This window comes from Branchiostoma floridae, chromosome 6, assembly GCF_000003815.2.
Source record: "Branchiostoma floridae strain S238N-H82 chromosome 6, Bfl_VNyyK, whole genome shotgun sequence".
NCBI classification, from domain to species: domain Eukaryota; kingdom Metazoa; phylum Chordata; class Leptocardii; order Amphioxiformes; family Branchiostomatidae; genus Branchiostoma; species Branchiostoma floridae.
In genome coordinates this window covers 26,199,334-26,212,813 of record NC_049984.1, presented here as the reverse complement: position 1 = coordinate 26,212,813, position 13,480 = coordinate 26,199,334, and the positions used below count along the sequence as shown (strand labels likewise).

At 42.6% G+C, this 13,480-nt stretch overlaps 1 long non-coding RNA gene across 1 annotated transcript in view; it reads right to left on the bottom strand.

Annotated features, from left to right (window-relative positions):
* The window catches only part of LOC118418679, a 3,343-nt gene extending 2,028 nt beyond the window's left edge, over nucleotides 1-1,315 (bottom strand). Inside the window, exons 1-2 of the long non-coding RNA XR_004831505.1 lie at nucleotides 949-1,315; nucleotides 296-364 (exon numbers count right to left, since the gene is read on the bottom strand). This is a non-coding gene — a long non-coding RNA (uncharacterized LOC118418679). The remainder of the gene's footprint in view (nucleotides 1-295; nucleotides 365-948) is intronic.
* Nucleotides 1,316-13,480: the final 12,165 nt, after the last annotated feature.

Sequence of the window (13,480 nt, the reverse complement as noted above, 5' to 3'; positions counted from 1 at the left end):
AGACAAGACAGATTCATTTGTTGCCACGCCTTGTCATCAAAGATCCTTTCACAGACAATGTTGTCTGGACGAAAGTACACTTCAAAGTCAATCTATTCCAGCTGCTTTATCGTTGTAATGGAGCATGGGGTCCTTGAGCATGTCCATAATCCTCGAGAACTCCTGTGAAGAGGGCAGTATATTATGGTATAGATAAATCATTGCGCTAATTTTTGTTTCTATCATTTGTTCTGCGTTTTATTAATGATCTTTTTTCTATAGAAGAAATTACCCAATTACAAATTTTGCAACTTACCTGCCAAATCTCTTGAACATCAGCCACTCGGATCTGTACACGATTACCTGGCCTCCCAGGTAGTGTTATCTACATAGGGCAAACAGTAAATGTGGAGAAAACGGGTTCAAATGTGAAGCCATACACATTAGTTCAGCACATTTTCAAATATCAAAAGGGTCGAACAACATCTACTTTGAAACAGCTCACCCTTTCTGCTCCTCCCAGAAGTTCCCTAAGGAGGGCTTTCCTCTCGGAGATCTTGTGCGGAACCTTTGCTCCTTTGCTGTTATTTATTTATTTATTTATTTGAACTTCACCATATATATTTACACAAAATGGTAGGGAGGCAAAAACAGGTACTTTATAAGCTTTACTATAAGGATGACCGTAAGCGTCCGCCCCTGCAAACTATCGATCTTCGCCTCTTTGGTTAAGCCAACATTCTCAATGATCTGATAGTTTGTCTGGCAGCAGCTTTATAGCTTTCTTGAGCTCTTTGTGGGTAAAAGTGAATTGCAGTTATTAGATCTATGTCCTTTATAGTTCAAATTGCAATTCAATTTATACGTAATCCAAATATTATATTTTTTGCAACAGTTAAGCTTGTACCAGGTTAGCTTTTATGTTTGTTTTGCGGGCTTGATCATTATACATGTGAAGAAATGTCATACCTGACAAAGACATACACTTGAAGGTGTTGGTGCCCTGCGTATTTCCCTCCTGTCTTAAGTAAAACGTCCCAACCCCCACATCTCTCATGGCTTGCCCCAACTTCTCGGCGACATTCTGGTCAATAACCCAGCCAATGAGCTGAAAGATAAGAAGTTCTCTTGTTATAGATTTCTCTGATACATGTATAGTAAACATGACACAGATTGCTGGATGCTACTTAACATTTTAAAAGTAGAACAGGCTCATTTGTCATTTCAGTTTACTTGCTTTATGTTGCTAATATGTGTACACAAAATTAATTATAGTATATTTTTTATCATTCTTTATTAACGGTTTATTAAAGGTTTAAGCCTGTACTGTACCTTCACCTACACGCAACAACCACCAATGGTTTTGGCTGAAGAAAAATAGGAAGAAAAAATAATATTTCATACCATGGAGAGAGTGCAGCATTCATGTTAAGAGTTCTATTCATCTATTGATCTATTCAGAAATAACACTGTATTTTTAAGAAGAGAATGTTACAATTCATTTCTCACCTACATACTGGGATAATGGCCAGTTTTGCCCCCTGCACACCATGTCTGCATTTTACCACGCTGTATGTTGCGTTTAACCTGCTGGACATGTGTTGACATAATCTTGATGGCAGGTGGCATTCGTTCCACATGGGCTGCGTCTGGTTGTCTTGTTGGTAGGATAGGTGTCTGTGGTATGAATTAAGTGTCATTCAACGGATAATTTCAATTGATAATAGCAATGTTTGCTACCTTCTAATTATGTTTCACCAACGCTAACCAGGCAAGTGGACGACAAAACTGCTGAAATACTTAATATACGATCATAACAAATGGAATAACATTGTAAGGGGCAATAAACAAGCATTATAAAGATGTACATAACAATTGATAGAGTATATATTGAGATATACAGATCAAAATCAAGTTTCCAACTTTTTTTGTGTTAAGCTTACCTCCTCGACAAACGCTGCCACGGCGGGGTCGACATGGTTGAAGTGTGACATGTCTGGCAGCTTCTCCCCTGACAAAGCTGCCACAATGGCAGGATGGAAGCAGCTAGTAGAGGCCCTAGGTGTACCACAGACATGGCTATGGCATTGCCTGCCACTACAAACTCCCCTTGGATCAAAGCCACTGGGGAATTTCCGGGCAGGTAGCCGTCTGGGCTAGGCTCGAAAAGCCCGCTGTTCTCAAACATTCCCTGAAGGGCGAGGCGAAACATTTCGTTTCTTGGCCCTCGTAACTCCTGTGTGCTCTCCTCCCCAATAAAAACGACCTTCACATTTTTGGAGGGATCGTATTTTCTTTTGTTAGCCAGTTTTTCTTTTAGTGATTTCCAAACATTGTCCCTCCGGACTACATACGTTTTTTCATCATTGAGGTTGACTGCGCATTTTTGGGGGTTGGTACCGTCCTCCCCAAACTATTTGCGATATATTGGTGGTAATATGTGATCCGTTATCAAATAAATTGAGTTACGTGATCAAAAGACGCTAGGCTATAGTTCTATTCCCTAACGTTTATTCTCCTACATCAACAGAATCGATTCTATTCATCCCAGCGCTATTTATAGTTTCAACAATAGACAGCTGTCGGCGGCGGAGCTCACTGGTTTGGGGACAAGATAATACCCTACTTTTCCTCTCATGGATAAAAGCAAGCGGTTTCTTTGAGATTTTTTCCAAATTTAATCTGTTCACCTTCTTCAACCTCTCCGTCTGGCCCTCTATGTAAACACATAATAGTGTCAACGTTTCGGTTTCTGGTGCATGGTGGTCAGCAAGCACCTCTACCGGTTTAGTCATGATGCCAAAGGCGTTTTCCACCGCTCATCGACCATGGGACAGGCGGTAGTAGTGGAGGATTCTTTTCTCATCTGCTTTTTTAATAGTAATCTCATTCGTCGGCGCCAAAGCAAACAATAGGGCTTGGAGCACAGCCCGACGAAAGCATCCCCTGACCATTCTTCTTTAAACAGTTAGGTAGAACTTATGTCGTTGACCGCATTTTCTGTGAGAAGAATCCAGAGATGCGTACCTATCGCGCATATGTTGCGTTTGATGACGTCCTTCAGACTATCGGCGTAGATTGCGATGTAGGCCGAATTCGTATCCATCTAGCATAATTGGGAGTACGAAACGTTTACAACCCTTCCCATAAAGTCGAAGTAAAACTGAAGCATGCGCAATTTGGCGTACTAATAGGTCTCCTCCGTTCCCGAACTACCTTTCGGCGTCTGCTAGTCCTCTCCATTGTCCAGGATATCATTGACAATATTAGAAAAACACATTAAATACAGTTGTTTGCCATCATCATCCAGAACAAATTTGACAATCATCTCCTCCTTTGATTTGCTACGCAGCTGCTTCATTTTGAAATAGTCACAGTTCAGTACCTTTCCTTCATTCATTTGAATCTTCCTTCGACACGAATTACACTTGTAAAAACGGCTGACTACCTGCGTTCCCACAATCAAACCATTTGCAGTTATACTATCAATTTCCTGAGGGTTATCTCCAATATTCAGAGGAGCAATCTCTTCAATTACACTTTCCTCAATCGTTCCGATGAATCTTTTATCCTTAAACACTTGCACTCGAGCATTTAACGTATAAATCCTTTATCAGGTATTGGTAGTCCACTAACTCTTAAGCTCTATATAGCTCGTTCTCTAGCATGATCAACATTGTCACTTGTAACGTTTCAATCCACAGCTGCCAGCTAGAAATTTTGGTGGCTTTTTCTTACTCAACGGCATAGGATTGGTAGGGTCGAACACATTAGCAACATTCTGCCCCCCTCTGGTTCCGGGTCGTCCGATCGCAACAGGGTATCTAATGGGATGTTCTGGTGAGCCCAGATCTTCTAATTCGGCACCTGTACCGCTCACTAACTTCTGATTGGTCCGCGGCGCTTGGCTATATGATAATTTATTATGTGGGCAAAACTACGAGGTTCACTGCTTACTTATACCTTGAAACCAGCAAGTAACGGAGTTTATGGTTGCGACCTAGCTGACGGGGAAAAGAAATTATAGACCATATTTACACCCAAAACAGCGTTTATTGGAAATCCGTGTCGTTACAAAGACACGTAATGTTTCTTTTCATACATGCAAGGAAAACACCGTTTATCTAATATCTGAACGGGTCTGAAAACGTCAGAAAAACGCAAATGCAGTCCATTGCCGTTCCGTCTTATTCATTATGCAGCCACAGAAATCGCTTATTTGTCTGTAAGTGGGAACGCCTCTACCCACCACTTCGTATAGTAGTTAGTGGCAGTGATGAATCTGATGTATTTATTCTTTCTTGGTAACTAGGTTTAAGTCGTCGACGAATTTCCATCGCCTGGAGACTGCGTTTTCGGCAGCACTATTAATCAGAGCAAGAAAGATAATCGGGCCAAGTACCGTCCCTTGTAGGAGGCCACATGTTGTACTCTTCCAGTCTGAGAAGGTGTTCTTATAACGCACCCTCTGACTTCTATTCGTCAAGCAACCGATGAGCCAGGAGGCTAGTGACGGACGCAGTCCTAGGTTAAGGATATTCGACATAGCGATTATATGGTTGACCAGGGTTTTGGACCAGCGTATGCGAACACGTAAGAGGATGTGCTGACTTCTGAAGTCACGTAGCGTGAATTGCTTCGTGGGATCGAAACGGCCATTGGGTAGAAAGTTTGACGTACGTTTAAAGGTGAAAAACCTGAGTAACACTATAAGTGCAAAGGTCCATTTATAAGTACCTATTCAGCTTCATACAGAACGTCAAAATATGCACCTATACACTATGTTTAGAGGGCCATGGGAATGCCTCTGCCCTTCATCTTGTCAACCTGTCAAGATCTCCAGGGTAAAAGTTACATGGTGGGCCTGAATTGTGCACTTCGGCAATTCAAATCACTCATATATGGCTTTACTGCAATGTAACTGAGTTTTGCACGAAAGAAAAATGTTATCTCTGCAACATTGTGTTGAAGAGTGATCCAGGGCCCACTGACAGAAATAAAAAGCATTGGTGTAATGATTGACAACTTGCGACACCCTGCACATACGGCTTTCCTGTCCTTCTCTAGGCGCCCAGCCATCCACCCAACAACAGCTGTTGACATGACATCTTTTGTTCACTTTTTGTTAGTCCTATCGGCCACGCAATAGAATCATCTACATTTAGTTTAAAAAGAAAAACATGGACATTAAACCATATAGCAATATGCTTGCAAAGTTGCTTGCCATTATGTTTCTTAAAGAAGGGACAGAAACATACTCCAGTTCTGATACCTCAACGGTAAGATTGCTAACAGATAGGGTTAGCATCGCACTTTACCCTTTGAACTGTCACATTCCAAGTGTTATGATGTTCTGAAACAAAATGTATTTATAGCTGCCTTCTGTTGTGCTTACAGCCGGTTTGCGATGAAACCTGTGTACTGACCTTGTGGATCCGGAAAAGTGTCCCTGATCCTGTAGACATCACAACTAGGTATTATTACCCAGTATTCCTCCCCTAGTCGGCCATGATACCACTGGTACCCACTGTCTATACGCAGCATGTCGAAACCCTCTGTTGCCTGCCTCAGGTTCTTGATCATCTCGTAAGGTCATTTCTGTAGGATCTGGCTATCCTCAGTGTTCCAGAGGTGGCGATTGAATGTAATCTGGTCTAATTTTGGCAAGTGACGTGTGTAATACGAAGTTGAATCAACGTTTTCCTTTGGTTTACGACACTTGGCAGCTGGCGGCTGGTTCATTAGGGTCATCGCTACCATAGTCGTCACTAACACGTGCACAAAGGCTGTTTTGTTCCGTGGTCAGTGTCTTCTTTATGCTATTTGATGTTTGGATCTGCCGTGTCGAATTCTCAAAGTGTATTCGGTCCTTCCTTGTTGTCATTTTCCTCGTCCATATATTTTGCTTCAAGCTTGCCGGTCTATACATGTCCAAACCCTCAAACTTCTTAGCCATGTAAGGATTGTTTATGGAATCCTTCATGTGGTGTGGTCCTGTTGGCAGGAGGAAATGTGTTACCTTGATGTACATGAAGGTGCTGAATATGCATTTTGGAAGAAGTCTTAAAACTAACTTTTATGTTAAACAGTCATCCTCCATTATGGTGAACCAGGATTATCATATGCTTCAACAAGATGCTCCTTTCCCAACACTACTTCAGCTTCAAGACCTGGCAGCTGGTCAAGGAGTGGTGTAGACATAGGTGGAGTGGTCTTCTTCAACTGCGTCCATTTTGTGTTTTTGCATTTGTCCTGATGTCATGATGTTGTCCTGATGTTCTCTTCTTCTTCCAATGATATGTCTGCCTCACTTTGTAAACTATCCACATGTTGTGCTACTTCTGTTTCTTGCAAATCCCTCACCAATTAATTTCTGTCACTGTCTGTGTTGTTACTAGTAATGTTATGTTGTGGCATCCCCATGAACAACAGTCGTTTCTTTCTGTCTTCCATGTTTGTCGTATTTGATTGTAGCAATCAATTTGGTTCCCTTTAAAGGACCTCGTGCCTCACTTCCCATTTATCAGACATGCCTAGATATGCCAGGACTATTTGTTCCTCTGGCCAGGAAACTAGTTTTCTGATGGTCTGAGTGAACTTATCTAAGTCTTGCGGTAAAAATGACTGCCATATTTTCAAGAGAGCATTTGCAGACTCGCAACTGTTCTGGTTGTATAAATAATACCCGCCCCAGACGGAATATACATAGGCTACCCAAATCACTTCACTGCTATGAAAAGTGGTAAATTTTACATCAATCAAAAGCACACTCGTCAGCCTGAGTGTTCACTTACCTCGACGGCGTGAAATGACTATGAAGCGATGTCAATGAAATGAAGAGTATGACTAATTTCTTTCAAGTTTGCATCAGAACAAACAGACTGTTTCTGACACAAACCACCAAAGACACGCTAAATGCAGTGAGTAAGTGTAGCCGTATGGTTTTGAATATACACATCTGGGATTCCTGTCATGTTAACAAAAATTGTGGTGTTAAAGTCAACATCAACAGTTACTGCCTGTGATAGAGGATGGTAGGTGGTGGCGTTCCCTACCACAGTAAGACCACTGAGGATGATAAGTCGGTGCGTGGAGCCAATGTGTGTAGAGGAGTGGTAGGCCCTCCCCTCTGTCATGAGAACAGCTGATGTCTGCCAGGTCCTATTACACACATTGTAGATGTGCCAGTGATATGCCGCCTGTTATGACAGTTGTTCCTGCTCAAACTAAATGATGAGAGATTAGACAGAAGTCAAGTGACGATTGCTGTCCTTTCAGGCCTCTGTTGAGTACATTTTATTTCTTGTAGGAAAATCTTGATTACTTTGTCCATCAGCTCATTTTGAAAAGATACAGTGCACCAAAAATAATGTAGAAAGCCATCAGCACCTGATAGTGGTTGTATCCTAGATTTAGAGGTCATTACTTGTCGGATCTCCACAATATTGATATTCTTGTCAGAAATCTTAAAACAGATCTGATTAAGGTGTGCTGCTAACTCCCAACCTGCCTGCATTAAACAACTAGAACCACCTAAAACGTACACAGACTCACCATCTGCAAATGAAAGATGGCCTTATGGAGTTGGTACATATTCATCGGCCATAGTGTATAAATACTTAAAAAAAATTTCCTTCGTATTTATTGTGCGTACAATGGATAAAAACCTATAAGCATCAAACATACTCATCTTGAATAAAAAAAACCTCCTGTTCAACAAAAACACAAATCAGAAAGGATTTGAATGACGCTTCCAGGATGGAACTCCATTGCCCCCTAGAATATACAATGTACATCATCTTTAAGAGATGGCCTTTACATTTGCTCCTTGCTGTATTCTTGAGAGATACGCATAAATACATTACTTAATTGGAACACTTCACCAAATTCCTATTATCACTCCGACCTTCATTGAATTTGGCATTAATTCTCAGAGCGTTCATCTGTTGACATATTTGAGTTGAAGTTTGAACATTACGTAATACTCTCCAAAGCCACAAAATTAGCACTGTCTCATTTTTGTGTGTAGCATTCCAGCGAACTTTCCTACACATTTTTCATACATGATTGTATACTTAACAAAGAAGAAAAATGATAATGTATACATCATCACATCATCTAGAACAAACTTAAGGCAAAATGGACTAATTATTCATACTACCTTGATAATTTCTAAAACCTCACCCCTTATGGCGCTAAGCTTGCTCTGGTCAAGACGGCCTAGGCCGTATGACTCGGAACCATCGGTGTTGTTGTGTATGCATCCATCAGGGCTCTGACTTTCGATGCTCTGTACTTGTCTGAAGGATTGGACTCAAAGGAATCGACCTGTGCGATTACAGGTGCTGGCACTGCCACTTGCCGCCAGGGTGCACCGATCAGAACTGTAATTGTAAGAAATGCAACAACATTCAAGAATGAGGTTTTGCACTGGCACTCACAACAGGGAAGTAATTTTATGAAATCATCGCATAGCAGCATTTCAGTATCTACTTCTTGTCATGGCTGGACATGTGAATTATGTAACCAGCTTACGTTTTATCAGTCAACTCAAGTTCTCATAACATTCTCAGGCTGGAAGTCCTGATAGGATGTGGCGTTGGAAGGCTGGAAGCCCAGACTTTTGCTGTTTGAGTTTTGAATCTTGAGTCAAACGCAATTGCCTCCTCGAAGAAGTTTGTTACTTCTAGATCTTGGTAGCGTGTTTTCAGATCCTCCCAGATCACTCACTTTATCTTCTTAGTGAACTCAGTGTCAATTGCATCATGGGTGCACAGGTGGTTTCTCAGTTTGTCCACCATTGGCAGAACTTTGCCACATGTTGGACGGCGCTCCGCAGACATTGCCTCTGTAATCTGGAAGGGCTTGAACATGACCCTGGCAAATCCTTCCATCTGTGCAATGTGCTCATCCTTACATCTCTGCAGCTTCTTGAGACTGTCCTTGGTCTTTATCCTGTCATCCAAGGAGGCTGCGACAACCGCAGGATATTGTTCAAGAAAGCGAGCCACAATGGCATACGAACTGTTCCAGCGCGTTTTACAGTCAAGCAGCAAACTTTGGCGAGGGCGATCCAGGGCTTCCTGACCGCGCCCCTCCCGGATTCCTTGGCCACTGCAGCACTTGGCTTGTAGCTGTCTTTATCATCCTTGTCTTGACTTATGATGCATGATTTGCCAGCTATCTCATCATTGGCCACTGTCGCACTTGGCGTGTAGCTGTCTTTATCATCCTTGTCTTGACTTATGATGCATGATGTGCCAGCTATCTCATCATTGGGTATCTGGCAAGCAGGGTGTTTTTTGACCTGGTCAATGTTTACTCTTTGCAGTTTTGATGTTTTATTGTTCATCAACACAACTGTCTTCCCCTTGACTTCCTGAACCGAAGCTCTTTTGGGGCATCTCTGCGACTTTGACTCTTTATATTTAAGGACTTTGATGCTTCACTCATTTCTCCGACATGTTTTGCACCTTGTGTGCAGCACATGTGAATGCGTAAACCGTCTTCTTTCTTGCGTTTTCCTTATTGGACAGGGTATCCCAGTCTGGAATCATGGATTCAAGCTTTTCCTCTTTCATTTCAAGAACAGTCTTGTAACTTTGGTTTCTATAGCATATCTGTGCTTCATATGTGTCAAAACTTTTATCCACCCCTGTCTTCAAATCCTCTTGGCGCCTATTTTGTAGTCAGTGTTAGTAATAGAAATGGGTCTCCACATATGTGATGATCATCATTTCCTTAAAATAGAGATAACATCCTACCTTTTGAATTTGTCCTTTCGTTGAGGGAACCTAGGAGTCCTTTTCTGGAATTCAATGTCGGTAAAATATCCAGTCATTGAAAGGGGGAGATCTAGAGCTTTCTGCTGCATCAGGGTCCAGTACATCACTGGGTGTCTTACGTCACCTGTGTCCAGCACATCACCAGAGTTAACTACAGTAACTATGGCACCCGTGTCCAGCACGTCACCGGGGCTTCCTACGTCACCTGTGTCCAGCACATCACCAGAGTTAACTACAGTAACTATGGCACCCGTGTCCAGCACGTCACCGGGGCTTCCTACGTCACCTGTGTCCCGCACATCACCAGAGTTACAGTAACTATGGCACCCGTATCCAGCATGTCAACTTAAGCCTCACAAGCTTGACAACACACTCGGGCATAACCTCCCGGGCTTTCCTGTCACCATAAAATTAGCCTAGCAAAAAAATCGTTAACAAACTAGATTTGAAACACTAAATTTTTTTTACATATTTAGATAGCTACTTTTGCTAATACATCGCTTGCATTTAGTTACAAAATCAGAGATAATCATATCAAACATAGTCAAATAAACATATTGTTGACAAGACCAAGTCCAGACACCACCAATGACCAGGTACAAATATACTAAATTTTAACAAAAAGCTACCTGTTGATGACAATCATGGACAGGTCAGGCTGTTCCCGATGCCACGGCATCCACTGGTCCAGAGTGTAGGACCGCATAGCCCATTTGCCTCTTTCATCTGTTCTTGTGAGAATCCTCTACCATCCGACGCTTCGTGCCAGTAGGCAATCACTTAAACATACGACGGAACTGAGGTATACAAAAATAGCACCCTGGTCTGGGCAATGTTTTAGTTTCTACTTCGACTTTGGCATATTTGCACAAGAGAATGATGCGCTTATCAGAGAATGATACACGAGTTATGAGAAATGTCACAATTGAGGATTTTACAATTTTGTTGACTATCAAAAAATGACAAATTTTGACCTACCTGGTCACCATCTCTTTACACCATCCATCTTTTTGGCTGTGGTCTGACAAGGCCGAGGTGTACATGCTTCTGTAGCAGTTTAGTCTGAATTTCTTGTAGCGACACTTTCCTTCCACACTACTTCAATACCTAGCCATCTTCTATAACCACCTTCTTGTAAAACTAGGGACTACTTCTTCACCCACAGATAGCTTTCCATCCCGGATCATCAAGTGAGAATGGCTTTTACCTTACTGTTTGGTTTTGACGCCAAAATTCAACTTAAGCAGTGATCCGCGCGCTTTGCTGGGGTTCTTTCTAGACAATGCAAACATTGAAATGTTTTGATGAATGATATTTGTAAACATTGAAATGTGAAAAGGAAGGGGCCAACCCTGTCTGTCATTGCTGTTAAACAGAAGGGATGCTGCATGGTTACTGTGGAATCCTACAGGTTGACCATAAAATGCAAATGCTAACTCTACAGGTCTCTTGGTTGTCCATCGTGATCGATGATAACTGGTCTCTCATCTGTAGTACAGATTCACAGACCTATGCTTATCATGCTAAACATTTATGGCAATATCATTTGCAATGATGTAGTGTTGAAATGTATGTTTAAGATGATTTTCTAAACCCTTTTATAAAAAATCAATACCGCCATCTGATTACCTTGATAGAAGGTTCGTTCAGAAGTAAGAATTCAGCACACCAGATTTATCCTTTTCCACGTTTTATTCACGTCCTGGCCTCACAGCAGTTCCTGACAGACTCCCCATGTCCAGCTGTCCCCTCTATCTGACCCACCTTGGGCCCTACCATCTAACAAACTTGAAGGGGGGGGGTTAACTCACACATAACACCTCCCCCAAGAACTTAACACCACAGGGTTATTTCTAACAACTTGAAGTCTAACATGAATGAAAATAGTCAGTACTGGTAACGAGTCTACATCAACTACTTTGCTAACAAATTGATCGCACTAGCTATACATTGACTTGTAAAGATTAGACTAGAAAGCTATTCTCCTCTACTTACATGTATGTTCTCTGTCATCTTATCTGGCGATTACTTACATCACCTCTACATTTCTCTAATCGGACCATGTCCTGCTGAGGGCGTCTGCATTAGCATTTTCCTTGTCCCTTTTATGGAAACTCCACCTCATAAGTTTCCTGTTTCGATCCCTGACCTGTGCCAGCCATGACAGGGGCTTATGGTCCGTCTGAATCGTGAAGGACCGCCCATACAGATAGTACCGAAACTGCTCTACAGAGAACACAATCGCATAGCATTCTTTCTCGATGGTGGACCATTCCTGTTGGGTTTCACTCAACTTCTTACTTCGGTATGCCATCGGTCTATCTCGCCCCGTATCATCCACCTGAGACAGCACTGCTCCGATTCCTGTATCACTGCACTAGTCTACAAACGGCTTTGTGTGGTCCGCCATGATCAGCACCGGTGTGGAGCTTAGTACTTCTTCAGCTTCAGGAAGGCTCTTCCGCAATCCTCATGGTCCGTCGGAAGCGGGGAATCCAGAATGGTGGAAGCAAGGGCGTTCTGTCGCGGATCCAAGTTGGCTGGAGGTAGGGCCAGTGCAGAGACGACAGCAGGAACAGTCTACGTTATTGATGTGATGGCAGGGGGTACGCTGAGGTCAGCGGTGACGACAGAAGAAATCGGTGTCGTGGAGGTGACAGCTGGAGTAGTTGTTCTATTTGCCGCGTCGATGAGCGTGGGCGTGGTTAGAGTTGATGTCGAGGTAGTGGAAGTGACGACAACGGGCGGGGCTGGTGTTGTGGTGACGACGGGTGACGTGGTGACCACCGGGGCTGTGGTGACCACTGGGACGACGGTTGTGTTCGTACGTCGTGGCGGCTGCTTCCGCGTGTTTGTTTTTTTGTCTTTGCGAGGCTGTTTAGGCGTTTGGGGCGTCTTCTCTGAAAGCCGCTAGAACGGTTCCACTGGAAAGTTCTCTTGAAACAAACTTGAAGGGGGGGGGGGGGGGGTTGACTCACACATAACACACCTGAAGCCCCTTGATGTCCGCAGCAAAGGTTGCTGTCCCAGTTGTTTTTAAATATTCTGACGTGTGTCCTTTGATCTTCACAATCAATACTCTCTGTATTAGGTTATGCTGTTTCTTCTAGAGTGTCACTGGAGCTAATAGTTGCCTGGGAAAACTGAGACATCAACAATACATCACTTATTTTAGTTTGTTATTGTACATTATTTTTGTATTGTGATGTTTCTAAAAGTACTTTGCGGTCGAAGGGTGAATGAGAGGTGTATTGTGTTCTGAAGACAGTGTGCCGGTAACAAAATCAAGCATTATGACGGGGAAGCACGGAGGTGTCCACTTGAGCCCCTCAGTGCCAAACACAGTTGAGATTGGTGCTTGTTCTTGACTTCTCAAGTTATAGCGGTTGGATGTAGTGGAGTCTGCATCACTGCTTGAGGTTGACGACTGTAGGCCTCAACAAGCTGTTCCAGCTTTGTTATGTATTGTTGTTCAATAACAGATTAATAACTCCGTCAAAATAACCACTCTTTATAGTTATCTTCATGAGCAGCTGAGTACGTGATAGTGATATGAACCAAACAAACTCATTTTGGAAATGGAGCAAGATGTCCACAAGGCCCCCTGTCTTCTTTTCAAGTTTAAAAAACATCACCAGTGGCACCTTTATCCTTTGTATTTCTTAGTCCATAACTGTTCATGCAAACTTTACATCTGCACAAGATACCACATGGTT